Source organism: Loxodonta africana, chromosome 4 (assembly GCF_030014295.1).
Source record: "Loxodonta africana isolate mLoxAfr1 chromosome 4, mLoxAfr1.hap2, whole genome shotgun sequence".
Lineage (NCBI taxonomy): Eukaryota > Metazoa > Chordata > Mammalia > Proboscidea > Elephantidae > Loxodonta > Loxodonta africana.
The window spans coordinates 123,234,262-123,258,908 of record NC_087345.1 but is presented as its reverse complement, the minus strand read 5'-3'; the positions used below and the strand labels follow the sequence as shown (position 1 = coordinate 123,258,908).

Sequence of the window (24,647 nt, the reverse complement as noted above, 5' to 3'; positions counted from 1 at the left end):
GGTTCAAGATTAGAAAATTATTCAGTGTAATTCACCACATAAATAAAACAAAGGAAAAGAATCACATGATCATCTCAATTGACAAAAAAAAGATATTTGATAAAAACCAAAACTTTTCCTGATAAAAACCCTTAGCAAAATAGGAATAGAAAGTAAATTCCTTAACATAATAATGGGCATATATGCAAAACTAACAGCCAACATTGTTCTCAAAGGAGAAAGGCTGAGAGCATTCCTCTTGAGAACGGAAATGAAACAAGGATGCCCTTTATCACCACTCTTTCAATATTGTACTGGAAGTCCTAGCTAAACCGATAAGTCAAGAAAAGGAAATAAAGGGTATCCAAATTGGAAAGCAAGAAGTAAAACTATTCTTATTCACAGATGACGTGGTTCTATACATAGAAAATTCCAGAGATTCCACAAGACAGTTACTGGAACTAATAGAAGGATTCAGCAAAGTGTCAGGGTACGATATGATCACACAAAAATCAGGTGAATTCCTACACGTTAACAAGGAGGACTCTGAAAAGGAAATCAAAGAAAACAATAACCATTTACAATAGCCCCTAAAAGGATAAAATACCTAAGAATAAATCTAACCAGGGACATAAAAGACTTATGCAAGGAAAACTATAAAACAGTACTGCAAGAGATCTATGTAAATGGAAAAACATTCCATTCTCATGGATTGAAAGTCTTAACATTGAGAAAATATCAATTCTACTAGAATCAGTCTAGAATGGGGGGCACAGGGTTGGAGGAAGACTCATTAACAACCTGTGTTATACAGGTGACACAACCTTGCTTGCTTAAAGTGAAGTGGACTTGAAGCACTTACTGATGAAGATCAAAGACCACAGCTTCAGTATGATGAAGATCAAAGACCACAGCTTCACAACGTCATGATAAATTGAGAAAAGATTGGCGTTGTCAAGGATTTCATTTTACTTGAATCTACAATCAACACCCATGAAGCAGCAGTCAAGAAATCAAAATAACATATGGCACTGGGCAAATCGGCTGCAAAAGATCTCTTTAAAGTGTTAAAAAGCAAAGATGTCACCTTGAAGACTAAGGTGTGCTGGACCCAAGCCATGGTGTTTTCAATCACCTCATATGCATGCAAAAGCTGGATGATTAATAAGGAAGACTGAAGAAGGATCAACGTCTTTGAATTGTGGTGTTGGCGAAGAATATTGAGTATACCATGGACTGCCAAAAAACCAAACAAATCTGTCTTGGAAGAAGTACAACCAGAATGCTTCTTAGAAGCAAGGATAGCAAGACTACGCCTCACATACTTTGGACATGTTATCGGAAGGGACCAGTCCCTGGAGAAGGACATCATGCTTGGAAAAGTAGAGGGTCAGCAAAAGAGAGGAAAATTCCAACAAGATGGATTGACACAGTGGCTCCAACAATGGGCTCAAGCATAGCAACAATTGTAAGGATGGTATAGGACCAGGCAGTGTTTTGTTCTGTGGTACATAGGATCGCCATGATTCAGAACCAATTCAACAGCACCTAACAACAACAACAAAATCAGGCTATAGATATAATGCAATCTCAATCCAAATCCCAACATCATTTTTTAAGGAAATGGAAAAACTAATCTCCAGTTTTATATGAAAAGTGAGGCTCCAGATAGCTAAAGCAATATTGAAGAAGAACGAAGTAGGAGGTTTCACACTTCCCTATCTCAAAACTGATGATACAGACACAGTGATCAAAACAGCCTAGCACTGGTTCAATGACATCAATATAGACCAATGGAATAGAATTGAGAATCCAGAAGTAAATCCATCCATCTATGGGCAGCTGATCTTCTATGGAAGGTCAAAATCCATTCAATGGGGAAGAAACAGCCTCTTTAACAAATGATGCTGGCAAAATTGGATATCCATATGCAGAAACTTTAATTAGGACCCATACCTCACACCATGCACAAAAGCTAACTCAAAATGGATCAAAGACCTAAATGTTAAAGCTAAAACTATAAAGTTCTTGGAAGATAACATAGGGTCAAAACTAGGAGACCTAATTTTCAGTATAAATAGCTTATCAAACAAAATTAAAAATACATGAATGACAGAAGATAAATTAGATAACTGGGACCTCCTAAAAATTAAATACGTTCATCAAAAGACTTTACCAAGAGAGTAAAAAGAGAACTTATAGACTGGGAAAAAATCTTTGACAACGACATACCTGATAAGGGTCTAATCTCTAAAAGATACAGAAAACTTCAACAACTCAACAACAAAAAGACAATCCAATCAAAAAATGGGCAAAGGACATGAACAGACACTTCACCAAAGAGGACATTCAGGTAGCCAGCATGAAAAGATGCTTGTGACTATTAGTCATTAAACCAAAAAACCAAACCCATTGCCATCGAGTTGATTCTGACTCACAGAGACCCTATAGGACAGAGTGGAACTGCCCCATAGGGTTTTCAGGAAGCAGCTGGTGGATTCAAACTGCCAACCTTTTCGTTAGCAGCAGAGCTCTTAACCACTGTGCCACCAGGGCTCCAAAGCACACTCAGTCCTTCCTTAATTCAAGGCCTTTGGGCTAGGTGTTTCCTCTACCCGGACACTTTTTCTCCAGCCCTTAGCAAAGCTAGACATATCCAAACTCACAGGATTAGTTTACTGGGTTAAAAGACTTAGGACCATAGTCCCGGGGGACAACTTAGTCAGTTGGCATAACATAGCTGACAAAGATAATGTTCTGTATCCTAGTTTGGTGAGTACTATCTGGGATTTTAAAAGCTTGCTGGCAGCCATCTAAGAAAGAACTACTTATTGGTCTCTACTTGGATGGAGCAAAAGAGAATGAAGGAAATCAAAGGCTCCAAGAAGAAACTAGTTCACGGGACTAGTAGCTCACACTAACCACAGTCTCTTCTAACTCGAGACCAGAAGAACTAGATGGTGTCCAGCTACACTATCAACCATTTCGTCCAGGGACACAATAGAAGGTCTCAGGTAGAATGGGAGAAAAAAGTAGAACAATACTCAAATTCCTAAAAAAGGCCAGACATACTGGACTAATAGAGACTAGAGGAACCCCCAAAACGATCGTCCTAAAATACCCTTTGAACTTGGAATTGAAGGTATTTCTGCAGGTCACCTTTCGGCCAAATAATAGATTGGCTTATAAAATAAAAAATATCACCTATGAGTAATGTGCTCCCTTAAACAATTAGCTACATGAGACCATGCAGTCAAAATTTACCCAAAGCAAAGATGAAAAGGCAAAGAACAGAAGGGAATGGAATGGAAACAGAACAAGCAGAATGGAAATAATGAGAATGCTCACGCATTGTAAAAATTGTGACCACTGGCATGTAACAATGTGTATAAAACTTGTTAAACAGGAACCTAATTTGTTTTGTACCTTTCACCTAAAACAAAATAAAATATTATTTAAAAAAACTCTGTGGAACAGTTCTACTCTGTAACTCATGAGGTCACCATGAGTCAGAGGCCAACTCGACAGAAGCTAACAACAAGAGCAACAAGAACTCTGGAATTTAAAAGGCAAGCAAAAGGGGGATGAACTAATAAAAGAAACTGAGAGGAGGGACGAAGTCAGGAGTTTGTAGTGTCATAGAAGCCAAGGGACAAGCAGATTCAATGGAGAAGTCAAAGAAGATGAGGGCTAAAAGGTAAAATTATAGACGACAGAGTGACTCTGAAGTGTTAGGGCACAGTGTGGCAAATACCACAAGGCTGTGGTGGTGGTAGTGTGTGTGTTTGTGTTTGTGTTGTGCATTAGTATTTGAACCACACTGAAGCTGAATTCTAAAGTGATCCTAGTAATGATATAGCCTTGTTGAGGACAGAGACTTCCTGTATTCCATAGAATATATAGAAATAGCAAAGCCTTGAGTTCCGTAAAACTCAATATATTTACTTTGATCTCAATAAAAAAGTGTTTGATCAGTTCATGAACTGTCAGTCACTCAGGGGACAGAATAGTTACTACATAGTTCCTAAAGAAACCAGGGTCTCTCATTTCTCTCTGACTCAACTACATTAAGTAGAGAAGCTCTGATGAGATTAAACCAACAAAACCAAACCCATTGCTGTCCAGTCGATTTCGACTTGTAGCGACCCTATAGGTGAGAGTAGAACTCTCCCACAGGGTTTCCAAGGAGCACCTGGTGTGCTGTAGCACTTACCACTATACCACCAGGGTTTCTGATTCATCAGCCACTGTTATACATGGAGCAGTTCCCATAATCATAGCATATGGGCAGGAGGCTGAGACAGGGTGATAGACCTTCCCAAGGTTCAGAGGACAAAAGTAATTGTAACTACCAAAAATATGACGTATCTTTAAAAGTCTGTGTAATTCAGTCATTCAAATAATGACTCAAAAGTCATAGTTTTATATCACTTGTAATAGTTTTGAAAACACAGTTTTCATTCCTATTTAAAATTAAAGCAAAGAAAAACTGTAAAGATGTTTGTGTAATTGAACTGACATGACACATCAATCACGCAATCTCTGCTTAGTATTTTTTCATTCTTTCAAAAACTTGTGGGTTAATGTCAAAGCTTAAGCAGCTTTGCACTGTGTGGAACATAAATCTGTTGTTCTTTTAACATTTTGGCTAAGGTTGTCTATATTTTCTTTCTTAGAAAATGAAATAGCAAAGCATCTCTTTCTTCTTGACAATCTCTCTATATAATGTCTCCTTACTGCTATCAATTTTTTTCTTTTCCTAATATTGCCCAGTTCTATCTCACCACAGCTTTTTCTCTGTCCTGATTCAGAACTTCTGAGGAGGCTTGGCTGCAATAACTAGTGTCCCAAGGGTAGAAGAAATAATAAGCCTCTAGTGAGAAATTCTTGGGAGGGAATTACAGCACAGTGCCATGGATAGCAGAACACGTGTTTCTCCAAAAATTAACCACATTCCCCAAAATGTTAGTTGCTATATCATTGAAAACATACCTATTGGCAAGCCGTTGACCCAGACTGTGATTTCTGGGCCAAGAAGCTCTAGGCAGAGTAGGCAGATTGGTTTCAGTTCTTGAACTATCTATGGTAAAGGACAAAGCCCCCCTTCCCAATCTGTTGTGGACCAATCTTGCATAAAACACATCAAAAATGAGTTTATGAAAAGTTACAATAAAGCAACCATACAGAATACAAGCTCCAATTTGCCTTTTATTATTACATGAAAACAGACATAACATTACTGTGATAAATTGTTATTAAAGTTTTGAATGATTACTCTCAATTGATGTCCGTATTTTGTTACAGAGGATTAACAGTTAGCAGGTAAGAGTTTGCTGACTGGCATAGGTCCGCAGAGCACCCTCAGAGTGGTAATGACTAAGAAGCATAGGACTCCTTGTCTCGGTGTGGGCCATGTAATTGGCAAACAATGTAAGGTTTTGAGCATCCTCAAAAGTGGAAAATGATATAGTCATTTAAAATGATTATTAGAGGAGAATATTTACTGATGCGCAGAAATTTTTCCCGTATATTGATTGAGAAAAAGTTAGAAAACAACATCATCTAATTTTTAGTAAAGAGCAATAGCAGATAGACAGGTAAGTAGGTAGGTAGATAAATATTCAGGAAGTATAACAGTAGTTATTTCTGGCTGATGAATTTATGAGGAATTTTTTCCTTTGTTGTTAATGTTTCCTTATCTATCCTAATTTTTGTTTAGCGATCATGTATTATTTTGTTAATATATTGTTGTTTTTGTTGTTCTTAGGTGCCATCGAGTCAGTTCCAACTCATAGGGACCCTATGCACAACAGAACGAAACACTGCCCGGTCCTGCGCCATCCTCACTATCGTTGTTATGCTTGAGCTCATTGTTGCAGCCACTGTGTCAATCCACCTGTTGAGGGTCTTCCTCTTTTCCGCTGACCCAGTACTTTGCCAAGCATGATGCCCTTCTCCAGGGACTGATCCCTCCTGACAGCATGTCCAAAGTATGTAAGACACAGTCTTGCCATCCCTTGCCTCTAAGGAGCATTCTGGCCACACTTCTTCCAAGACTGATTTGTTTGTTCTTTTGGCAGTCCATGGTATATTCAATATTCTTCACCAACACCACAATTCAAAGGCGTCAGCTCTTCTTCAGTCTTCCTTATTCATTGTCCAGCTTTCGCATGCATATGATGTAATTGAAAATACCATGGCTTGGGTCAGGCGCACCTTAGTCTTTAGGATGACATCTCTGCTCTTCAACACTTTGAAAAGGTCCTTTGCAGCAGATTTACCCAGTGCAATGCGTCTTCTGATTTCTTGGCTGCTGCTTCCATGGCTGTTGATTGTGGATCCAAGTAAAATGAAATCCTTGACAACTTCAACCTTTTCTCCGTTTATCATGACGTTGCTCATTGGTCCAGTTGTGAGGATTTTGTTTTCTTTATGTTGAGGTGCAATCCATACTGAAGGCTGTGGTCTTTGATCTTCATTAGTAAGTGCTTCAAGTCCTCTTCACTTTCAGCAAGCAAGGTTGTGTCATCTGCATAATGCAGGTTGTTAGTGAGTCTTCCTCCGATCCTGTTGCCCTGTTCTTCTTCATATAGTCCAGCTTCTCGGATTATTTGCTTAGCATACAGATTAAATAGGTATCTTGAAGCACACCTTTCCTGACTCTAAACCAATCAGTATCCCCCAGTTCTGTCCGAACAACTGCCTCTTGATCAATGTAAAGGTTCCTCATGAGCACAATTAAGTGTTCTGGAACTCCCATTCTTCGCAATGTGATCCATAGTTTGTTATGCTCCACACAGTCAAATGCCTTTGCGTAGTCAATAAAACACAGGCAAACATCCTTCTGGTATTCTCTGCTTTCAGCTGGGATCCATCTGACATCAGAAATGATATCCCCAGTTTCACATCCTCTTCTGAAACCGGCCTGAATTTCTGGCAGTTCCCTGTTGATATATTGCTACAGCCATTTTTGAATGATCTTCAGCAATTTAGGATTCAATAAAACAGATTATTATTCTTTTTAATTGATCATTCATTCAATATATAAAAATTTTAATCTATTACTGTGTCCCTATGTGCTTTGATAAATGACTAAATTGGTACCTTTATGAATGAAGTGTATAGCCTTAGACCTTGACATAATATATCAAGAAAAGAAAAGTAAACCTGTTGCCCTCGAGCTGATTCCACTCATCGTGACTTTATATGATAGAGTAGAACTGCCCCGTAGGGTTTCCAAGGAGCAGCTGGTGGATTCTAACTGCCAACCTTTTGGTTAGCAGCTGAGCTCTTAACCACTGTGCCACCAGGCCTCCCTAACATAATATAGGCACCCCAGTAGCATTTATTATATGCAAATTGAGGGACTGGAGTTATTTGGGTTTGTTTGTTTGTTTTTTTAAAGCATCTAGTTTCAAAGATGTATTTGGTTGAATATCAGCAATTTCATGTGGTGTATATATTAAATAGAGTTATACCTCAGTAAGAGTTCCCACCCCCTTCTAACCAACAATCATTATGAGCCCATTACAAATGGACAATCATTACTGTTCTTTATCTTACAAAAATATATCCTATTTAGAAAAGAAAATTTCTTCACTAAAATGAACCAACTTGAACTGATATGAATTTATCACTGCAAATTTCTGCTTGGTTTCTGGTTTGTAATTTATCCTCAATAAATTAATCCTTATCTCCCTAGGCCAGGCCTTTGACATATGTGGAACAAAACTCAGCCAAATGTCAAAATAGGAGGGATGGAAACAGTTCAAATGAAACCTATCAGCCAAATCCAAGTTAGATGAATTTATCTCTTCCGGGACAGAGAACACAGATTAAATTAATATTAGTAAAGTAGAATTTGCTATGTATTAATAAAAATTATATATATATACGTTTTTAAATACTGAGTAACGTGGCATTCTAATGCCTAGTGCATATGCTATGAATCTCTTTAGAACAATGCATCATAGAAGGGTACTTCCTCAGGAGATCAGATACTCTATTGTTCCTCAATTCAAAAAGGAATAAATAATCCCAAACTTTTTCCTTACATTTCTGGCTTTTGTATTTCGAATTATAAAAGTGCAATGGTACTTGAAGTTTAGATTTTACTAATACAGACATAAAAAAAAAAATACAGACATACTTCTATAATAAAGTCACACAGTCAGTGGAAGGGAGATTATTAGAAGCAGAATCAGAAAAATATACCTTTCAAAACATTCTCATTTCCTCCTCTGCTCAACAGACAAAGAGATGGGGGCCAAGGGGCCCCTCACAAGGCACTTAGAATAGCAACTGCTGCAATAGCTAAAATAATTAGGGAATCAGTCCAAAAGGACTTTTTTTTTTTTTTTTTTTTACCTGAGGCTCAGAAGAAAAGTAAACTGATCAGCAAGCGTGGAAAGAGCAGGCCAAGTTGCACTTCCCTATTTTCTTTTTTTTTTTTTGGTCTCCAAATCAAAAAAACCAAACTTGTTGCCATCGAGTTGGTTCTGACTCATAGTGACCCTATATGACAGAGTAGAACTACCCCATAGGGTTCCCAAGGAGTGGCTGGTAGATTGGAACAGCCGATCTTTTGGTTAACAGCCAAGCTCTTAACCACTGGAAAGTCGCACCTGCAAGGATCCTGCATTACTCATGTTTGGAATAATTACTATGCATGAGTCTCCTCTTCCCTGCATGTTGGCACGCAGTAAGAGTCCCAACCCTTCAATGACTCCTTCAGCATTTTGCTTATTGTAGCCTACATTCAGCATAGGAATCATCAAGTCCCCAGCAAAGGACTGCAGGGAAAGAGTAAAATTTTAGTTAGAGAACTGGCCCTGTGGATTGACGGTTGGTCCTTACCACGTAACTGTATTTATGGCCGTGATTTTCTGTTTGTTAATGGATTTGGAGGGGGGAGGCTTTTTTTTTTTTTTTTTAAGGCATAGAAAGTAGAAATGTCATAAATGAATGAATATTCAGCTCTGAAATTGTGCTTAAGTAAATCTAGAGGAAAAAGATCACAGCAGGTTCTTATTGCTCAATTCCAGTCCATTTGCAGAGAATAAAAAGGCAAAGCAACATGAGTGAAAAGAAAGATATCAAACTCAGCAGGAATTTGCCACCTTGGCTTTAGATGTTACTGCATTTATGAATTTAACTGTTTTTTACCACCAGCCTTCACAGATATCAGCCTTCACCATCAAGAAATATGGAAAAGGTTTGGATGAGCAAAGCAGCACTGGCTCAGAATTAGCTCTAGGAACACGACAACGTGCTCCCTGGCTTAGGGAATTACTAAACTTAAAGGTAACTAATGAATTCCTGGGCCAGGCTGATGGATACATTCAGAAGTAGATTCTTGAATTTGCTCCAAATCCATGCCCCTTAACTACAATTTTCCACGGAAAAAAAATCTCGGGAAGCAAAAATTTTGATAGCCAGCTACATAAGTGGGTTGCATCTTATTGTCTTCAAACAAAAGGGCAATGATCAGTATATTGCATTTCTGGCTCTTTTGAGACCAATGGTTTCATTCTCCATCGGATTAAAGGTTCAATATCTCACGTCAGGTTCATTTCAAGAGGATTGCCATTTATAAGAGAGAACTCGTGGGTTTCATGTCAATCTTCTGAGGGAATATTTACTTTATTTTGAAGTCTAATTTCAGCTGAGCTGCCTGGGAGAAAAGCTGAAAATTGCTTCTCTTGTCATTGAGATAGAGTGATTCCATTTTTAAAATTGCAAATTGTTTACTTATGCTGACTGTAACAACAGAGTCAAAAATCTGCCTCAATACTATAGCAATATAAAACTACTCTGAAACATATGATGCATACCTCATTTCTTTAGCCTATAAGCTATTGACACACCAAACACCACATACATACCTGCTTCCCTTGCTTAGCATATCCCAGTTTAACTTACACTGTATGTTAAAAAGGGGTATTTTCTAAATCTAAGAACTTTCCCTATGGAATCTTATTTATGTATATAAAACAGCCCCTCTAACCCCAAAACAAAACAAACCCAGTGCCGTCGAGTTGATTCCTACTCATAGCGACCCTACAGGACAGAGGAGAACTGCCCCATAGAGTTTCCAAGGAGCGCCTGGCGGATTCGAACTGCCAACCCTTTGGTTAGCAACTGTAGCCCTTAACCACTACGCCACCAGGGTTTCCAACAGCCCATCTAGAGTTATAGTTTTGCCTTCTTCCCTCTTCTGTCTTCTACTGCATAACAAAAAGCACTGAGTTTTTGTGTTGTTTTGGGGGAAGGAAGCTTACTAAGGTTACAGAATTACTTGCCTGCGCTTACAGTATAGGTCCCTCATCGAACGTTTGTTAAATGTCAATAACATTCTAGTTCTTAGCCTAGCATTCAAGACACTTCTTTATTTGGCTCGAATATAGCCTTTTACCTTGTTTCTCATTGTTTCTTCTCACGTGCCATGTACTGTTACTGAATAAAACTTATTGAATTTATCTAACCAGGTCCTATATTTAATATTATCTGCCTCTAACAAACTTTCCTTGCCATTTTCACTAGCTCAAAGAACTAAATTACTTCCAAGATCCCTTCTAATTTTAAATTTGATGATTTATGATTCAGGGAAGTACCACTCCCTATGTAAAATATACTTTGATTCCCCAGTTGTTGTTGTTAGGTGTCATCGAATCCGTTCCGACTCATAGCGACATCATGCACAACAGAACAAAACACTGCCCGGTCCTGCACCATCTCACAATTGTTGCTATGCTTGAGCCCATTGTTGCAGCCACTGTGTCAATCCATCTCGCTGAGGGCTGCCTTCTTTTTTGCTGACCCTCTACTTTGCCAACCATGATGTCCTTCTCCACGGTCTGATACCTCCTGACAACATGTCCAAAGTATGTAGGATGCAGTCTCCCCACCCTTGCTTCCAAGGAGCATTCTGGTTGTACTTCTTCCAAGACAGATTTGTTCATTCTTTTAGTAGTCCATGGTATATTCAATATTGTTTGCCAACACCACAATTCAAAGGCATCAATCCTTATTTGGTCTTCCTTATTCATTGTCCAGCATGCCTATGAGGCGATTGAAAACATCATGGCTTAGGTCAGGTTTACCTTAGTCCTCAGGGTGACATCTTTGCTTTTTAACACTTTAAAGAGACCTCTTGCAGCCAATTTGCCCAATGCAATGTGTTGTTTGATTTCTTGACTGGTGCTTCCATGGCTGTTGATTGTGGATCCAAGTAAAATGAAATCCTTGACAACTTCAGTCTTTTCTCCATTTATCATGATGTTGTTTATTGGTCCAGTTGTGAGGATTTTTGTTTTCTTTATGTTGAGGTGTACTCCATACTGAAGGCTGTGGTCTTTGATCTTCATCAGTAAGTGCTTAAAGTCCTCTTCACTTTCAGCAAGCAAGCTTGTGTCATCTGCATAACACAGGTTGTTAATGAGTCTTCCTCCAATCCTGATGCCCCTTTCTTCTTCTTATAGTCCAGCTTCTCGTCCACCCCCCTAGATGAATGTGATCTCTATTTTCTCAGTTCCCCTGTCTTATTGTTCTTATCATGGTATGTATGTTACATATCTGTGCCCATGTGTTATCTCCTCTGCTGTATTTTCAGTTCTCTGAAAGGTAGGATGTTGCATTTTTTTAACTTTGTCTGTCTCACAGCCCCATGATGGTGCCTCACACCCAGTAAATTTCCTCTAATAATTGAATTGCAGTGACATTATCAAAGCAACATCTCTTCCAATGCAAGAGTTTTATACTGTGGCTTTTTTACTAGTCTGTTTTCACCTGCGTTTCCTGTTGGTTTGAAATCAGATTTAGAATTGCACCTTTCTTGACTATCACTCTAAGCATGGCCACTTATAGAGGACACAGGACAGTGCCCTCCACTTGTCCTTTACGCACCCAGGTGGGCACAACCACGGAGCTTCTCGCACTGCAACAAAGCGTTAGACTTCCACCTCTGACCTGCAGTCAGGCTGGAGAGGGGACTCTTGGCCTGGCTGGGGCGACCATGAGGTTTTCAGTGTACTGGGCATGGGCCACACAAGCTTGTGATGCCATAAGGACTTGATGGGCTTGTGATGGATGCAGACGTTCTGAGGCTCTATTTTTATCATTGGTTATGTTTTTTCTTTATTTTTTTAATGTGTGCAGGAAGAGTCATATGTAGCCTCAGCAGTGGGGCCCCTAGGGTTTTGCTTTTGCCAAGATGAAGAAAGAGAGATGTGTGCCTGACGCTCCCACACACATACACAAATACACTTTGGCACCAGGGCGTGTGGACATGGAAGAGGGCTGGCCAGATGGTGTCTCAGGCCCCAGGGCTTTTGTTGCCGACAGTTGTCCTGGGAGCTAGCATTGAAACCAGGCTGTCTTTCTGTTCGTAATTGTCTGCCATAGTGCTTAAATTCCAGGCTTTCTGCCTTTGCCACATGGAGTTCATCAACTCTGCCTGCTCCTCTTTCTAGGTCTAAATCTGATTTACAATCTATACAACCCAAGACAAGTAACAGATGCAACACTTTTTTCTGACTTCCTAAATAGACCATTTCCATTTGAAGAGAATCACACAGGAGTATTTAATTGCCTGGTATGAAAGTAACCTTAGGAATTTTCCAGGCCAGGGGTGAGAAAGAAAAATATATCTAGGCCTATGGCTTGAAGGATCTACCCAGATAATTTTCAAATACACAGTCCTCTAATTTTTTTGAACACCTACTATGTGACAAAGAATTTCTAGGCATTCTGTCTCATTACATTCTCTTAATAATCCTAAACAGAACATTGAAAAAAACTAAAGCTTAAAGTATAGCACTGAGGAAAACTGAGGCTAAAAACATTATGGGTTCACCTAGGTCATAAAGCTCATAAATGGGAGGAACAGAATTTAAACTTAGGTACATTAGAGCAGAATCTAGTGCTCCTCTACCCCAGGGTGTAAAGATTTGTCAACTGTATGTGGTACATGGCCAGTGCTCCCCCTGATCTGTGTAAAGCCTCTGAGCCTCATCTCTGTAGTTACACTCATCTCCCCAAGATGGTTTCACAGTGGATGATCAGCAAATTACTTTGTCCATCATCTTTTTTTATACTGCAACTCTCTCCCAATTGGAGGGACTGACTTGCTTGGGTTAGGATTAGCCTAAATGGCGCAGGGCCTTGCTGTTTAGTTACTCATGCCTACACCCTGTGACTAAAAACTTTAGAAACTAAAACCTTGCTATTCAAAATTGTATTCTGTAGACCAGCCGTATCAGCCCCACCTAGGAACTTATTAGAAATGCAGAGTCTCAGGCCTCACCCAAGACTTCCTAAGCCAGAATTTATATGCCTCTAAAGTTTTTTTTTTTTTTTTAAGGAAAGGTTAGGAAGCACTGCTCTAAAGTACTATATGCATTTAAAACACTTCTTTTAGGATACAATAATTTTTCAGTATGTTTGGGACTAAATTCAGTGAAAAAAAATAATGTCTCATTTTGTATTTTTGTTTATTCTCTAAAAATAATAAATGCTTAAGTTGATCTTCATTGCCTCTTGGAAAACAATCATCTGTTTATAACAGTAGCTCCACAACTCTGATCATTGATCTAAGTATTCAATTTGCTTAGTACCTATACAGCATGTACAGAAAGCCCACCCAAGAAAGCTTTATTTCTTATGGCAGGCAGGAAAAAAAAATTGATTTGGTAGGTTTTGGAATGTGAAACACTGAAGGTGATATATCAATGAACTGAGTTCCAGAAGACCTGCATTTAAGTAAGACCCTCCGTCAGACTAGCCAGATGCTCTTAGACAGGACCTTGCTCACCTTTGAGCCCTGGGCTTCCTCAACTGTATGATAAGGTTGGATAACACAATCTCAAAGGCGCCTTTCAATTTTTAACACTTGTTGGGACTCAAGCCTCTCCTTTCATTTTCCTTAATAGTTCCTTCATTGTTCCATTCATCTCTTTTTCCACTTTTTTTAAATTTCCTAGTCCAGATCACTGTCATCTCTTGCTTCAGTTATTGCTGTTAGTGTTGTTAGGTGCCATCAAGTTGGTTCCAACTCATAGCAACCCAATGTAAAACAAAAGGAAATACTGCCAGGTCCTGCACTATCTTCACAATCATCGTTATGCCTGAGCCCTTGTTGCAGCTACTGTGTTAATCCTTCTCATTGAGGGTCTTACTTTTTTTGGCCGACCCTCTGCTTTACCAAACATGATGTCCTTCTCTGGGGACTGGTCCCTCCTGATAACATGTCCAAAGCAGATGAGACAAAGTCTCACCATCCTTGCTTCTAAGGAGCATTCTGGCTGTACTTCTTCCAAGACAGATTTGTTCATTCTTCTGGCAGTTCATGGTATATTCAATATTCTTTGCCAAAACTATAATTCAAAGGTGTCTATTCTTCTTCAGGTTCCCTTATTCATTGTCCAGCATTCTCATGCATATGAGGTGATTGAAAACATCATAGCTTGGATCAGGCGCACCTCAGTCCTCAAAGTGACATCGTTGCTTTTTAGCACTTTAAAGAGATCTTTTGCAGTAGATTTGCCCAACGCAGTATGTCATTTGATTTCTTGACTGCTCCTTCCATGGGTGTTGATTGTGGATTCAAGTAAAATGAAATCCTTGAAGACTTCAATCTTTTCTCCATTTATCCTGATGATGCTTACTTGTCCACTTGTGAGAATTTTTTTATGTTGAGGTCTGATCCAAACTGAAGGCTGTAGTCTTTGATCTTCATCAGTAAGTGCTCCAGTCCTCTTCACTTTCAGCAAGCAAGGCCGTGTTGCCTGCATATCACAGGTTGAGTCTTCCTCCAATCGTGATGCTGGGTTCTTCTTCACATAGGCCAGCTTCTCGAATTATTTGCTCAGCATAAAGATTGAATAAGTATCGTGAAAAGATAGAACCCTGACACATACCTTTTCTGACTTTAATCTATGCAGTATCTCCATGTTCTGTTTGAACAACTGCCTCTTGGTCTATGTACAGGTTCCTCATGAGCACAGTTAAGTGTTCTGGAATTCCCATACTTCAGAATGTTACCCATAATTTGTTATGATCCACACAGTTGGATGCCTTTGCATAGTCAATAAAACACTGGCAAACATCTTTCTGGTATTTTCTGTTTTCAGCAAAGACCCATCTGACATCAGCAATGATATCAGCTTGAACTTCTGGCAGTTCCCAGTCAATGTACTGCTGCAACTGCTTTTGAGTGATCGTCAGCAAACTTTTACTTGTGTGTGATATTAATAATATTGTTTGATCATTTCCGAATTCAGTTATTGCTACAGCCTTCTAATTAATCTACTGCTCCTTGTTTTACCTTTCCACAATCCAGTCTCCACACTACAGTTAATTCTTTTGTTCCCAGAAGGAAAGCTGATCATGTCCATGCCATGCTTAAAACTCTCTAATGACCCCAAGATAATGCTCAAACACTTTAACATGATCTTCAAGGCCCTTCCTGTTCCTGTGCTCATCCACTGTCCCCAAACACACCGCCGTTCCCCATCCCCTCTTCCCTGTAACTCCCCCTGACCCCCATCATCCTCTTTACCTAGCAAAATCTGCTCATCATTCAAGTGTCAACTTAACCATGAGTAGGTTAGGTGCTTCTGCTGCCATAGTACTTTGTGCTTCTTTGGTCATAATACTTATTGTTTTTTATTGCTGTTGCTTATTTAAACTTAATTTTCATGAATATTAATATTTCTCTTGTAGCTAATATCAAGTAAGTACTAAATATTATCACTTGAATTACTATTTGAATTCCTAGTCTTCTAATTCCTAGTTGTCGACAAAATAGTGATATTGTTTTAAGGATTAGGAATAATTTATCTAAAACATCTGGTTAATATATGTTAGCTATTACTATTATTATAGGAAACCCTGGTGGCATAGTGGTTAAGAGCTACAGCTGCTAACCAACAGGTCAGCAGTTCAAATCCGCCAGGCACTCCTTGGAAACTCTATGGGGCAGTTCTACTCTGTCCTATAGGGTCGCTATAAGTCGGAATCGACTCGACGGCAGTGGGTTATTACTATTATCCTTTTCTCTACTGAATTATAGCAGTCAGTTTGAGCTTAATTATAATTACCTGCTAACTAATAATCTCTTTCTCACTTTAAATGCTAAATGGAATATAAAAAGAGGTAGACACATTAGTTAACTAAACAAATATATCAGGTTAATGGTATTCCTTATTCCAATGAAACAGAGAATCATATTATTATGTACCAAATATATACAATTACTCATATTTATTATAAATTATGCAAAAATAGTTTTGGAAAATATAGTATTGAACTATCATAAAATATCATTAAACTCTGCTGGTAAATGGTCCATGATTTCGTCCTTGATGCTTACGCTAATGGAAGAGCTTTGGGAGAAATTGTCATTCTGAAGAAAACAGGTCCTGGATACTTATGATCTAAAAGGAAAGTTGGCATGTATTTCTTAATATTCTTTGAGATTACTCATAAGTTCAGCTTTTATTAATTCATAACTCCTAGAAGTTATAAATGGAAAGGGGTCCCAAAGTCCAATCTCCTATCCAATATATGATTCTCCATGGCACCATCTTAGTCCAAGTGGATGGACAGCCTCTGCTTGGGCAGTTAGAGGATTATATCTCTATTAGTTTCCATAGAAACATATGACTTATTAATGAATCTCTGTGAGCTTTTAAAAATATATTACATGTAAATCAGAAACAAATTATGTCATAGTCATAGGAGAAAAAAGGAAGGTGGATGGTGGATAAAGAAACAATGTCCCAGTCAGGGTGCTCTAGAGAAACAGAACCAGTAGCTGATTGATTTTGAAGAATTGGCTTATTGGATTGTGGGGATTGGCTAGTCCAAAATCTGTAGATCAAGCAGTTTGGGAGAGAGAGGAATGCTGGCAAGACGTCTGTTTGTAGTCTGGAGGCAGAATCATCCCTTGGGAAACCTCCTTTTTGCTTTTTAGACCTTCAACTGATTCGATTAGGCCCACCCACAAGGGAGTGCAATCTTCTTTACTTAAAACCAACTGATTCAAATACTAATTACATGTAAATACTTCATAGCAACATTTAGACTAGTGTTTGACCAAACACCTGGGCACCGTACCCTAGCCAAGTTGTATCATAAAATTTACCATCCTAGCCCATCCCTTGTCAACATGGCACCCATACACATCTCCTTATACCATACTTAATCTCCAAATAAAGACAATAACAAAGTCATATTTCCACCTAACATGATATGACTATCCTGTGTACAACCAAAAATTCAGTAATCCCTTCCCCACAGAGGATGCAAAGTCCCTGGATGATATTTACTCTTCTTCTTGATATCCTGTAACATAAATAATTTTACTTAAAGTTAATAAATGTTTTTGTTATTTAATTAATAAGTGGATAAAAGATGAAAGATATTTGATTCACACACACATATTCATAACAAAATGAGAAAGAAACACTCATAACAGTTACAAAACTTGTTTCTGCAACTGGTCATATAGTCATTAAAAAAAAAAAGCCAAACCCACTGCCATCCAGCCAATTCCAACTCATAGCAACCCTATGGGACAGAGTAGAACTTCCCCATAGAGTTTCTGAGGAGCAGCTGGTGGATTCAAACTACTGACCACCTAACCACTGTGCAACCAGGGCTCCCGTATGGTCACAGCTGGTATTTATAACTACATCCTTCCACTACTCATTCCATATTGCTATTGCCCTCAGAAAGCACCTCGGCTTGTTGTGATTCTTTGCCTGGTGGGGTGATTCATACCTTCATTCCTGGAGGGCCTGGGCCACTAGTAGTCCTGCTGGAATTGAATTGTAGTTTTCCATTGACTTTAATCACAGGGCATGGAAGTACAAAGGAATACCCTAGGGGATCTTCTGTATTCCAGACATAATCTTTATCTTCATTGTGAAATAATAGTCCAGTTTCCCCCTTGATAATCATGATCAGTCACATCAATCAGTGTAGTAACTCCATTCTTTGCCAGATGATTCAGAGACACGAGGAGCCCAAGATGCGAGGCAACAGTCTTAACTCCTAGTTCAATGGAATCATTGTTGTATCTCTGGTAGAAGCATTCCTCCCTTTGTAACTAAAACCTCTAGTATACCAGCAGAGCATAGGGTTGCAGGGACAAGAAGTAAAAATTTTTTAGTGGATCACCATAGTGATGGAAAATAGTGAGTGGTGGCACTCCCAATTCCACCCCTTGATCCCTGGACCTGTGAATTCTGCCTGTGGGAGAAACAGCACCATATACCTACTTCTCATTTAGGTTAGATTCCAAAGACTAGGTAATTATGTGAAAATCAGTGTTATGTGAAAGTGGAGGATGACCATGTCAGATTGCAAAATGGAAGATGACTACATCATTACATAACTCCCAAATTACATCATTACATAACTGCCAAACCACTAAGAATCATGGCCCAGCCTAGCTGACATACAACCTTAACCATCCCAGCCAGCATTACTTTTGCCTAGCACCTCAGCATCCGTTACTGCCAGATGTACATCATTAATGTGTAAAATAGTCAGAGAGTAGATTTTTCACTATTGTCATGAATGCAAAGTATCGGATAACGAGATGGTTGAGAAGTGAGGAGCAGGTGTATATTGGATGCTGATTTACAGCATATATAGCCTCCTGGAGAACATTGCTCCAGCCCTGCAAGGTGCCATTATTATGTCTTCAAAAGGCCATTCCACAGTTGAATCAAGCAAGCTGCTTCAGGATAATGGGGAACATTGTAAGACCAGTGAATTTTATGAGCATGGGCCCTTTGCTGTGCTTCATTTGCTGTGAAGTGAGTTCCTTTATCTAAGGCAATACTATGCGAAATACCATGATAGTGGATAAGTAGTCTATAAGTCCATGGATGGTAGTTTTGGCAGAAGCATTGTGTGCAGGGAAGGCAAACCCATATCCATACTGTCTATTTTAGTAAGAAAAAAATGCTTCCATTTTAATAGTGAAAGCATTCCAATGTAATTAACCTACCAACAGGTTGCTGGCTGATAACCCCACGGAATTGTGTCATAAAAGGTACTCAGTGTTGGTCTATGCTGTTAGCAGATTGGGCACTCAGCTGTGCCTGTAGCCAAGCTGCACTTGGTGAATGGAAGTACATGTTGTTGAGCCCATGCATAACCTTTATTCCTACCATCATGACCACTTTGTTCTTTAGCTCATTGGACAGTAACACGAGTGGCTAAGGAAAGAGGCAGACTGTCCACAGAGCACATCATCCTATCCACTTGATTATAAAATCTTCCCCTGCTGAGATTGCCATCTGGTGGGCATTTATGTGGGACACAAATATATTCTTTTTTTTATTTTTGCCTATTCAAAGAGGTCTATCCACGTACCTTTTCTCCAGACCTCCTTGTCACCAATTTTCCAATCATGTTCTTTCCAAGTCCTTGACCATCTAGCCAAGCCATGAACCAGGATGCATTTGTACATCTGGCCATTTCTCTTCCCAAGCAAAATGAACAACCATGTGACTCCTCTAAGTTCTGCCCACTGGGAGAATTCCTCTTCACCATTGTCTTTCAGGTAATTCTTAGAAAGGGGCTGCAGTGTAGCCTACACACCATGCAGAGCCATCTGTAAACCATGCCTGAGTTTTCTTTTCCTCAGACAAGTGATCACCGGGGATTCCCCTGTGAAACCAGAGGTGAAGATTGGAAGAGAAAAAGTAATGTAGCGGGAGTGAAGACCATGGGCATTTGAGATACTACTCAAAATTTAACTTGATTTTTTTTTCTTTGCCTAGTCTAAAGGATAAATCCAGGGAAGAGTCATGTGCAGCAGAAATACAAAATATCAGTCTTATTCTGTTTCATTGTTTTATTGTTCACTATTACTCCTTTCCCCAGTTTATAATTTTTCTTCATTCTCTCCTACTCACTCTTTCTTTATATTCCTTTAGTCATTTCTCTTTATCTGATTCCTCTTCCTCCCCAATTTATTCCATGCCTCTTTCCCTAATATCTCCCTTTGTTTGACCAAGTATCCCTTTATTTCTGTAATACAGTAATAGGTTTTTGCCTTAATAGTCCAGAAACTGAGCTACAATCATAAGTACTCCAACATGTGGGGAATAGACTGGACAGACAGAGTAAGAATATGTCGATAAAACCTCAATAAACATTAAGCATATGGATAAAATAAAGTGTATTGATAGATGGATTTAATTTTAGAAATATTGATTAATTTCCCAATAGCAAAGTACTGTGTTACAATCTATGGTAGATACAATGATAACTAATACCTGATTCCTTGTCTTTAGGAGGTTAAAACCTAGCAGGAAATTTACACCTATAACTAACTAAATATAGCACGAAGCAGACTGAGAAATAATACAAAGAAAGAAAGAAATGGGAGGGGGAGAAAAGAGGTACAGAAGAAGGGAGAAGGAGGGTTTTATGCTGGGAGGAGAAACTCAAAAGACAATGGTTAACAATTGGGAAATTAACATTGATTGCAAGTATTATATTTCAGATTATCATTCAAGATATGAAAGGCACACTTTAGAACTTAAAGTGCATTGGCATTGGTTTTAGAAATTATGTTGTTTCTGTGTCTGTATTTTTCCTTCGTTCTCTTCTGATCCCACACACAGCCAGTACTTTCACCCTGCAATGAAAGTACAGTAGGCTCTGACTTCATTAAATCTTTATTATAATTGAATAAAAGCTTTATAAGCAGAGATCTATTGTTTAAAGTAAACTGTAAATTATTGCAAATTTGCTTGGTGTATTTATCTCAGGCCACAGAGGAAAAGTGCCTATAAGAACAAAAGCTTTAAAATCATAGAAGATGTATGGAAAGAGATTTCAACATTTCTGTACAGAACCCTATAAAAAATTTACCCTTACTGGTAAATTCTGCAACATCAAAATTTTCTAATGGTAAAAACTATTTTTTTTTAATTATTTTAATGATGCAAACATTTCTGTTTTTTGCCTTTTAAAATACATGTTGAAATGGGCAATAAGGAAATGTTTTAACGATAAGATGCCAACTAACGAGTGCAGTATGTCAAGTAAAACTAATGACATTTCCTTAACACCAAATACCACATCATGATTTATATAAATGCCCATCCTTCCCAAAGAATGGGATCCTTTCACTTGGTGCTGTAAATTGCATACTGTCTTTTTACAGCTGTTCCCAAAGACAAAGCTATTTTTGAGCTTCATTTATAAAACATAAATATCAGATTGTTGTTCCAGCCTTCTTGTAATTCAAAATAGCATCATTGCCGGCTGAACATATTACTCATGCAGTGCAAAGTAAGAAATGGCAGATTAAAGTTAACATTGTGAAATAAAGATGAATATGCAAAATGTTCTAGTTTTATATGGAAAATCTGAATTTTTTTCCTCCTGTATATCTTGGTTTGGAGTAGACGTTATAACTACCAACTGGAGGGTAGCAGGACCTTGGTAAAAGACAAGAGCCATTGAAAATTATTTCTACCACTTACTCTATAAACAATCTGCCTGTTACTAAATGTGTATGATTCCATGTACAGAGTGATGTGTCCTGAGGTTATTTAGAAGGAGGGCTGTGGCTTACAGGAAGAAAGAGATGAATGCTTTCTGTAAACCCATAGCTTACATAAAGTCTGGGGTGATCATAAAGTCTTCTCAAAGAAGGTGGCATTTGATTAGATACAGAGTGTCAAGTTGAATTTGAAATTTGAAGTGGGGGAAGGGATATTTCAAGCAGAAGGAGTGAATGCAATAATAGAACCACAGCAGCAGAAGAAAAGTACCTGAAGCATATGAAGGCTGGTGAATTTGATCAGTTCATGGGGTTTGCGACAGAGAAGTAGTGACTGATAAAATGGGATGGTGAATCAGGGACAGATTGTGAACGATTTTGAGTGGCAGGCTAAAGAATTTCATTTTCATTTGGTAGCAAAAAAAGAAGCTCAGTAATTTTTTTCCAAATATTTAAACACAGGACGTTCACATGATCAAAGCTGTGCTAGTTATTGGGTACTTAACAATGCACCCAGCTGTGCTAGGTATTTTATAAACACCAGTATGGTCATCACAAAAGTATAGTAGAGAGAAGCATTATCCCTATTTTGCAGATAAGAAAGCTGATTCTCAGACAGGCAAAATAACTTTCCTGTGTTTAAGCAAGAGACTGCTTTACCCCAAATGTCATGCTCTCTTCATAATCCCATTGTTTCACAGAGATTCTGTTAGTTCATAGTCCTCTTACTTTTCATAATCCGATATTTTGAAGAAGCAAGAAATAGGAGTGAGACTAGTTCAGAGACTATTTTAATAGGACAATAAGAAGTAGTATTTCTGACTGAATTATGTTCTCAGTGGTTAGTGCAGACAACAGCAAATCTGAGCTAACACTGATCCTGAAAAATGCACATGGAAAATTTGTGCCATTATTGTTTAGAGTTTTAGTATGATGTAGAGGGTTCTTATTTTAGTGAAAACTTAACATTTCTTTTTATTGTCTGTTAGGTTTCTCATGATATTCAAAAAGCTTTGCAATGCAGCTAACAAAAGTTCCCTTAACAAGATTCGATAAGTGCAAATTCTACTTTTTTAAAGCCACCAACATTAAGCATTTAGTGTGTGCAAGGCATAAAATACGGCAATTATCTCAGCTGCATTTTTTTCCCTTTAAACCTCGCAAAAAAAATTGTAAGGTAGGTATTTTTTTCCCATTTTGTAGACAAGGAAACTAAAGCCCAGAGAGGTTTAGTCAGTATGAGAAGGAACTGGAACTCAAATCCATCTCTATTTGTTTGTACATCTCTGCTCTTTCCACTACAGCCAAATGCCCTGTGACTGCTCTTGTAATAAAGATGAGTGATCCTAAAGTGACATTCATATGTCATGGTCGCCAAGGAATAAGGAAACAGTTAGAATCTGAGGCCCAGCTCATGGCAGAACAGAGAGGAAGTGAATCATCAGTGTTAATGTGTGGGCTTTGGAATTAGAGGAACATGGGTGTAGCTTGCATGTCCACCACTTAAAAGCTATGTGACCTTAGACATGTTACATAATCTTGCTGGGGCTCAAATACCACACCTGTAAAAAGCAAATATTATTATCTACTTCATAGGGTTGTTAAGAGAATTAATTGAAATAATGCCTATAAGGTACTCAGCACAAAGAAAATTCTTGATAAAAGTAAGCTCTATTAATAGTAATAGTCATATTACCTCACTCTACTTATGGTATCTCCTCAATTTCCGTGTCTTCAGCTACCACCTATGATGTGTCAATCACTTCCACATATTAGGTTCAGACATATATATATATATATGTATATATATACATACACCAAACCAGCTACTGTGGAGTCAGTTGTGACCTACAGTAACCCCATGTGTTTCAGAAAACTACGCTCCATAGGGTTTTCGTCGCTGTGACCTTTCAGAAGCAAACCACCAGGCTTTTCTTCCGAGGTGCCTCTGGATGGGTTTAAACCACCAACCTTTCTGTTAGTAGCCAAGCGTTTAACCATCTGTGCCTCATGGGGGCTCCTTAAATATATATATATGGGTATGTATGTACAGAGAGAAATAGAAAGTGAGAGAGACCTGTCTACCTGTCTTTGTCTACCCTCATCAATCAGGTCTCCATACTGCCATCAGAGGGAACTTCCTGCCCTAAAAAAACCCCATTCCAACTCTAATGGAAATGCAAATACCCTTGGAATTTTTGCTCATTGGGTGAAACTTTCATTTGCATGATTTCTTCTGCCCTCAAGCACCGATCTCCACAAATGCTGCTTCTGTGCCATAAAGAATGGATGTGTCTGTGAAGAAAGTGCGCCCTGTTCCCTAGAACACACAGGCGGGTGGTTTCTGCAACTGGACCATGGGCAGCCAATGATTTTGGTTGTAAGGAATGGGAGGCATCACTTATGCCTGGATCCCTGTTGCAGGTGGTGAGGTGACGTGAATGGAGCCACCAGTGCTCCGACCTCTGATTTAGGTAGGTGAGGACCCTATTTAATAGGCAAAGCAGTGTCAAACATCAAAAACCCGCCTTTCTACCGCACAACTGAAACAGTCGAAGTTTGATTTCAAGCACATACACATCGTTGCAGTAACAAGGGCCTAATCTCCTGAAATGGGCCCACACAGGTCCATGCATGGATGAAAGGTACTCAAAGTCTGCAAACCCGTTGTGCCTGGACAGGAGCCGCTTATGTCCTGAGCTCCCCAGCTTAGTGGAGATGGCAGATTATCTTTTCCCCCAATTGTTAATTTATTCCTTCTCCAAGGCCAGGAGAATGGCTCAGGTCATGCAGCAAGACCTATCTCAGGACATGGAGATCAACAGCCATTGAAGCCAGCTTGGGAGCTGCAGGCATAGTAAAATAAATGCAAGTACTTACTTTTGCTGAGAGCGCCATTCTTCTCTGGTTCTGTAGGTGTAAGTAGGCTATGCAGCTCACTGTCTCTCCCTGAGGAAACTGCATCCCAAATGCTACCGCCAGCCCCACCACCACCACTCCAGGGGATCGTGCCTGAGGGGTGCAGGTTCCCGCTGAATCAGGTCTGGCAACTCTTTGCCGCTTCTGAACCATCTCTGCCTCCCCCAGCCGCTCAGTACGATCTCCTCACTTTGCCTTTGATGTTCAGGGCTCCTAG

At 39.0% G+C, this 24,647-nt stretch overlaps 1 protein-coding gene across 1 annotated transcript in view; it reads left to right on the top strand.

The window, feature by feature from the left end:
- The window catches only part of LOC135231328 (receptor-type tyrosine-protein phosphatase O-like), a 197,045-nt gene that overhangs the window by 121,321 nt on the left and 51,077 nt on the right, over positions 1-24,647 (top strand). The gene's annotated exons all lie outside the window — the stretch shown is intronic.